Source organism: Arvicola amphibius, chromosome 8 (assembly GCF_903992535.2).
Source record: "Arvicola amphibius chromosome 8, mArvAmp1.2, whole genome shotgun sequence".
Taxonomy (NCBI): Eukaryota; Metazoa; Chordata; class Mammalia; order Rodentia; family Cricetidae; genus Arvicola; species Arvicola amphibius.
The window spans coordinates 20,964,554-20,972,499 of NC_052054.1; the positions used below are offsets into that span (position 1 = coordinate 20,964,554).

The 7,946-nt window shown below is 40.1% G+C and overlaps 1 non-coding gene across 1 annotated transcript; it reads left to right on the top strand.

The window, feature by feature from the left end:
- Positions 1–301: 301 nt before the first annotated feature.
- LOC119822065 lies at positions 302–427 on the top strand. Its single transcript, XR_005286672.1, has one exon. It is a non-coding gene; the product is annotated as a small nucleolar RNA SNORA31 (small nucleolar RNA).
- Positions 428–7,946: the final 7,519 nt, after the last annotated feature.

Consider the following 7,946-nt stretch of genomic DNA (forward strand, 5'->3'; position numbering starts at 1 on the left):
TTAAAATGCTGTTGAACTTAAACCAACTTAAACACTCTTGAAATTCTCATTATTTCTTCTATCTATCTATATCTATCTATCTATCATCTATCTATCATCTACCTACCTCTCGAAGTGTGTTGTGGGGAGGTCTTACTGTGTTTCTGAAGCTGTCCTAGAACTCACTGTGTGACTGATGCTGGCCTCAAACTTGTTGTGAACTTTCTGTCTCAGGCACCTAAATATTGTATGGTATTGTGTACATCTGCTCCTGGCTCTATATAATTATCACTCAAACTTTCCAGAAAAAGATGACAGACTTCCACACCCATCATAGACCTTGAACAGTTCATGGCTGCTCTTCTGGTTTGTTCTAGGATGTAAAAGAAAATGCTTCCTATGCTTTCTGAATGTCTTTGTGCTCAAGGTTGAAGTAGGGAGTACATCTATATGGTTTTTTAAAATTGACAGACTCAGAAAAGCAAGGGAACAAAACCCAGACAATACCAAGAGTGCCATTTTGTCTTCAGTATGATCATACTGAATTAGTAAAAAGAGATCAGAACCCAAAAAAACAATAGAGATTGACCAGAAGAGAGGGGGAGAGGGGAGGAGAGGGGAGGGGAGGGGAGGGGAGGGGAGGAGAAAGGAAGGGAAGGGAAGGGAAGGGAAGGGAAGGGAAGGGAAGGGAAGGGAAGGGAAGAGAAGAGAAGAGAAGAGAAGAGAAGAGAAGAGAAGAGAAGAGAAGAGAAGAGAAGAGAAGAGAAATATAGAGAAGAGAAATATAGAGAAGAGAAATATAAGAATTATTTGTCAACAGGAACAATCTGAGGAGTGGGCAAGCAGATATGTTTGGGACTCCTTGACCTCTATTAACCACTGTCCTGCAGACCCAGGAAAGGGGCAGATCTCTGCAGAGCACACAGGATATTTTTGATGAAACACTGCAGGAGAGCAGCCTTGGGCAGCTTTGACAGGCTGCCTAACATACATTTTTTATTTTTTCTTTATTGGACAGGCACTGTTTCCAGCAAAAGCATGTCTGGAGTCCTGCTGCCAAACACAGAGGCAACAACAGAAAAGGTACAACCTGCTTTCTACTAACAGAAAAGCGCTTATTGTCCCCAACTGGACCCAAAGGGCCAGGCTGTCAGCAAAGGAGAGACAGACATCTCTGCAACTGAGCTTCAGGATTGTACAGAGCATCACAGTCCCCAGGACAACATGGCCAACAGCTATACTGTGTATTCTTTAGCCTATACACAAACAGCCAAGGTTTCCTTCAAGGTCTCTTCTAAATATGAATGACACCAGAGAAGCCAGGAGCCAGTTCTGATTCACTGCTGCTGAGACCAGCCTCTTTCCAGATGTTAGTTCATGCCCTGACCAATATTTGGAGTGCAATAAATATTTAAATGGCTCTGAGATGATGAAATGGCTAATTAACTTATGGACCTATGACTAAACCAATAGCTGACACATGGCTAGTGTCAATAAATTATTTTTGAGTGAGCAAACTGGCAACAGAGTCAGGCTCAAACAAACGTTACACAACCAATGATGGTACAATGGTCTCTCCCATCTCGGCTCCTGCATGGCTTAGCAAAGTCTATGGCTCATTCTGGACAGTCTTCCTGTGCTGTGTTCCCTTTGGGCAGCTGTTCTCAATGATTAGCAGCATCACCTACTAGAAATGTTCATCTCAATCCCACTTTGGTCTTTTCAATTAGAAACTTTGAGAGGGATCAGCAACCCTTGCTTTGGCAAGCCCTCCTTCTGTGACTCTGCATTCCTTCACAGGACTCCTTTCTTGGGAGCTTTGCTTTCTTTCTATCATCTATCATCTGATGACTTTCAGCGGATTTTAGTTGATTAGTTTTCTTATTATCCCAATGATATTTTAATGTTTAAGAGGGGATTAAAGAAAAGCAACACTCAGGTCCAGCTGCAAAAATAAATAAGTATTAAATAAGTTGCTTCCAGGAGTGTGGTCCTTTTCAGACCAAACAGTTTCAGTGGCCTGCCTTACACAAAGAGAGAGGTCAGAGAAGAAATGGGTTGTTTATTAGCTATTCAGTATTTAGAATCTACATAGATCTCAATAAAAAAATGAGGCCCTGTGTCAAAGTTCACCCCTCAGATATGAGGAGTTGCTTTTAATCATGAGAATATTGTAAGTAGGAAGATACTATATAGAAAAATGCATTATGAAGGTTTCTTCAAACATTGAAGGCTCTTGCTCTATGGGCATGTGTTCTTCTGTGATGCATCAGATGAAACCAAACAGCTGTTCTCTTTCTAAATTACCACTGACCCTCTCCAGTGTATCAGAACAAACTCTACCCTTTGTAGGCAATTGTGTTAATGATTCATACTTTACATGGATTCAACTCCGCCACTTCAGGAGGTAATGGTGTCCAGTAATGACCCAGGAAAGGAAACCAATATTGGTGAACCATCCTGCCTCCATCTTAGGTTTGAAAGCTATCTTATCATGAAGAAAAGCAAGGCTCATTCATGTTTATAATTAAACCTCTGTTTCTCAAAGATTGCACTATTCCCCACCTGTAATCTTAATTACAAATGGTTTTGTACTGACTGTTCCAGGAAAGGCAATCATGTCTTTGTTTCAAAAGTTGTTTATGACTATTTTGCAACCATATCTTTGTTTCAAAAGGTTATATGACCATCTATGGCTACCTTGTAATACGACCTGTTGTCATGATGACCTTTGTAGAAAGGAGCGGCGGGGTTGTGTCCCACCACCTGGCTAGCTTTACCCAAAATAATTACATGGAAACTGTATTCTTTTAAATACTGTATGGCCCCTGGCCCGTTATCTGTAGCTTCTTATTGGTTGATTCTCATATCTTGTTTTAACCCATATTTAGTAATTTATATAACACCACAAGGTGGATTGCTTACCAGGAGAGATCTTAACCTGTGTCCATCTCGGAGAGGAGAAGCATGGCGACTCACTATGGCGACTGTCTAAAGTGTCTCCCCAACTCTGCTTCCTTTCTCCCACAATTCTGTTCTGTCTACTCCGCCTACCTAATTTTCTGTCCTCTTAAAGGGTCAAGGCAGTTTCTTTATTAATTAACCAATGAAAGTAACACAGACAGATAACTATCCTCCATCATTTCCCCTTTTTCTGTTTAAACAAAAAAGAAAGGCTTTAACTTTAACATAGTAAAATTATATATAACAAAACAGTTATCAAGCAAGAATTACAGTTATAATATTTAGATCTATTTTATCTTTTATCATTGTAGTGTGGAGCTGCGGGCCGGCTTCCTGCTGCCCTGCTCCCGGCCACCAGCTAGCTTATGCCCCAAAATAACAACACACAAATTGTATTCTTTTAAACACTGCCTGGCCCATTAATTCCAGCCTCTTTCTCACATCTTGCTTTAACCCATTTCTAATAATCTGTGTAGCACCATGAAGTGGTGTCTTACCAGAAAGATTCTAGTGAACGTCCATCTTGGGCTGGAGCTTCATTGCTGTCTGTTTCCCTGAGCAGGGGCACAGCAGTCTGGCTAACTTAGGAGAGGCATGGCATCTAACTGAGCCATCTACCTCACTTCCTTCTTCCTGTTCTGTCTACTCCACCCACCTAAGGGCTGGCCAAGGCAGTTTCTTTATTAATGAATGAAATCAAGACAAACAGAAGACTCTCCCACATCATATCATAACTAAGGAAAACTATAACTATGAACCATTTTTTAACTCCATCAAAGACTCCAGAAGGATATAATGTTACCTAAGTAAACAAGAAATATGTAACTTTTAAACTCTAGAAATGACAGAGACAACTCGCTGTCTGGACAGTCACCCAAAGTTCTTTTGTACTGTTGGGGCATCCATCTTTGGCCTTCAGGCCCATAGTGTCCAGCAGACATTTTCATGAAGCAGGAAATTTTAAAGACAGTTTAGTCACTTTTTGTTGTGTCCTGTAGAATGTCTCGCAGACTCTTTCATGAATCAGGAACCCCGAAAGACCATCTCACCTTTAGGCAAGTTTAGCAGTCCTCTTTTTGTGGGTTCTTTGTGTCCAGTTTAAACAACAGTCCAGGCAAGAATAGTTTTTTGTCCAAATGGCTATCAAACTCCATAAGTAGCCTCTTTGATATCCATCTTTTTCTTGAAGTAGATTGGTCCTGCCAGGAGCAGACATGTCTCATTGTCATGAAAAATCTAAGTTATTAAAAACATTTAAAATGTCATATTTTGTAGCCTTTGAAAGATATGAAGAATGTCTATTTAACTAAAATATATCTCTATATATCTAGAAAATCTAACTAACATGACTATAAGCTTGACTATTATCGATGATTATCCATTAACAATCTATATTTTTTAATTATACATTACATTTTAAAATGAACTACACAATCACAATAGCTTAATGAAGATCAGAAATACATATACATATAAAATTGACCTTAAAATCCATACCAATGTAAATCATTTATATCTATATTATATCCCCCTTTAAATGTAAAAGAACATTTATAAACAATATTTGGGAATGTGGACACAGTTATTTCTCTTGCGCAGAGGGACTGTGTCCCGCCACCCAGCTAGCTTTACCCAAAATAATTACACGGAAACTGTATTCTTTTAAATACTGTATGGCCCCTGGTCTGTTATCTGTAGCTTCTTATTGGTTGATTCTCATATCTTGTTTTAACCCATATTTAGTAATTTATATAACACCACAAGGTGGATCGCTTACCAGGAGAGACCTTAACCTGTGTCCATCTTGGAGGAAAAAAAACATGGCGACCCACTATGGTGACTGTCTAAAGTGTCTCCCCAACTCTGCTTACTTTCTCCCACAATTCTGTTCTGTCTACTCTGTCTACCTAATTTTCTGTCCTCTTAAAGGGCCAAGACAGTTTCTTTATTAATTAACCAATAAAAATAACATAGATAACTATCCTCCATCATACCTTGTTATGCCCACTTGTAACTATGTCTTTGTTTTAGGAGGTGATTATGACTAATTTGTTATGCTTGTGTTGTATTGCCACCTATTTTGCCTGCCAAATTTCCATTTGGAAACCTCCTACCCCTGAACTATGAAAATCTTGTCTTCCTTAGGTCCAGTGCTAATCTCTTGAATTCTGCTTTTAGAGAGAGACAGCCCCAACCCATGTGCAAGAATATAAAAGCTTTCTTTAATTAACTTCTTGCTTGAATTAATTAAGCCATGGTGATTTAGGTCAGTGGTCAGTCTTCTCTCATTTGGGGATTAAATTAACATATCTTACATTGTCCATTTCTCACTTAAGTGACTGAAAACTGTGAACATTTTAAGGTAGGCATGGTGTTAAACACATGTAATCCCAGAACTTGGGAGTGTGGGACAGAAGAATGAGAATTTGAGGCCAGTGTGAGCTTCATAGTAATTCTTTGTCTCCAACAAAACAAAACACTAAAAAAATAAAAATAAAACAAATAGCCCCCCCAAAAGCAATAAGTATGACATCACTATGGGTGTGAGTTCATATAGAGATGACTATGACATCACTGGGGTGTGAGTTCATCTGGAGATGGGGGTTTGTAATCGTGGCAATTTTGGTGAGTTTTTCCTTTCTGTTCAGCCAGGTCTGAAGGATTGATTCCATTCCATGGAAAGTCCTTGACGTACTGACTTCTTTTCCAGAAGATCCTGTTTAATATGCTAATGCACTTTGTCAAGTTGTAATATCTTTCTCCAAAAACTTAAATAACTATTTTATTGGAAACATTTTTCATGTTTAAAACTGAATCACAACGTTCATTTCATGCTCATCTGATTATGAGAGTGGCCATTTTTAAATCAAGCATATAATAAGACAAAACAAATTATAGCTGGTCCATGTAATAGTATTTCCCCATGTACATAACAGAAATATTATCTGCTTATACTATTATTGCAATATATATATATATAATACCTTGATAGCTAATCTTATAAATTCGTGTTACCCATCCCTATCACTAATAACTTACCTTATCAAATATTTCTTCAAGTCTCTAAGCAAATGAATCAAACAAACCAGTCAAGCATCTGCTTTTTTCCCACTGATTTTCTCAGGCACTTGTGTATTGCTCTATGTTTATTTCATTAGAGATAAGAATGAAGTTTGAAACCTCAATAGGCACTCTAAAATAGAGGTTGAGGAATTGTTCTTATTCATTATGGAATAGGAAGTTTGAAGGATATCATGTCTCTATCCTAATGTCGACTTATTTATTTATTTGGGTGTTTATTTGTGCATACCCCACCCTTGTGGGGGGGGGGCACAGCATATATAGAGAGGTCAAGGAATGACTTTGTGGAGCCATTTCTCTCCCTCCACCTTTCCTTGGGTCCTAGGGATTAAACCTAGGTTGCCAGGCTTCTTTATGCATTGAGACATCTCACTGCTGATTTTTATAGGTCCATGCTAAGGTCACTACTGTCTTTTCCCACTGTGCTGTCCCTTTAAATAATACAGAAGAGTGTGGCCGCGCAGGAAGGGAACAGAGATCTAAAACAGCCCCACCCCTAGTCACTGTCCACCTTAGCAGGAACTCACTATTCCACTGACTTCATCAACAGCTGTTCTCAAAATCTCTCATGTGTGAAGGCAACAGCTGCACGTCACTTTATTTATTCATTTTAGAAACTTCTAGACATCTTAACTGTACTCACATCACACTGTCCAGCTTTTCAGCAAAGAGTATCAATGACTCAGCACTTTGAGATTCGTGGAAACCTTGCCACAAAATCCACTTCTTGTTTTATGAGACGGCCGGAGGCATCCAGTGGAATATGGGTTGTGTGGTGGAGCTGGTGCCAGGCTGTGGTGAAGCAGGGTATTAGGTGAGTGTAGGTGTGGAGCTGGAAGCCCGACCCAGGACAGCTGCTCCTGCTTGCTTCGTGTAGGCCTTTGACATGGGTCCCCAGCTCTGCTTCCAGTTCGCCATTTCCCCATTCTCTGGTGATGATGCTGGGAACATGACTTCTTCCCCAGCCCACTGAGCCCTGACAGCCTGTAAGGTACTGACAGGCTAGAGTTGGCCAATCAGAAAAGGGCAGATCCTGCAAACCACGCCCCCCACTTTTCTGATAAATGCCTAGCTTGTCCTGATGTGTCCAAAGGTGCCACAGCCAATCAAATTTAAACTAATTTAAATGTTGCTTGTTTAGCCAATTATGTTTGCTGGAGATGACCTAAATGTCCCTGGAATTCCCCAAGCAGTGTATAAAAGGAACCTGAGAGCTTCTCTCCAGGGTCTTCACCATTTTGCTGTGTGACTGAACCCCACATGCAGGAATTTTTCTATCGAGGAATAAACAGGCTCTTGTTTCTGCATATGTGAGTGGTGGTCTTTTGTAGGATGATTCATGGACCCTAAAACCCTTATATGATTCTTTTCTTTTGTTTTGTTGCTTTGTTTTTCTAGACAGGGTTTCCCTGCAGTTTTGGAGCCTGTCCTGGAACTAGTTCTTGTAGAACAGGTTGGCCTGCCTCCCAAGTGCTAGGATTAAAGGCGTGTGCCACCACCGCCCGGCCCAAAACTTTCAAATGGTGTAAATACCTTGAAAATCCTAACTTGTGAATTCAATGTGCACGTACTGGAGACATCACGGAGAGACTTTGGGTCTAGTCCCGAGTCACATGGGAAACAGGTCTGCCACACCATTCTTCCCGTGGAGTTCAGAGTCCAGGAAACAGCTTCAAGGCAATAGCCTACGTTTGTGACTGTGTGAAGTTCAGGGCAAGTAGCACAAGTACTTGAGAGAATTTAGCCAGGCTTGGGCACTTAGGATGCTTGCTCTTGAGAGTGAGTCCCAAAAGACCTAACCTAAATGTGTGGTCTCCAAAAGATCTTGATTACTAAGGTATTAATTGAAGGTATGAAATCTCTAAAAAAAAAAAAAAAAAAGAGGTAAATGTTACCTTTTTTCCAGTTTGGTTTGGTGTGTG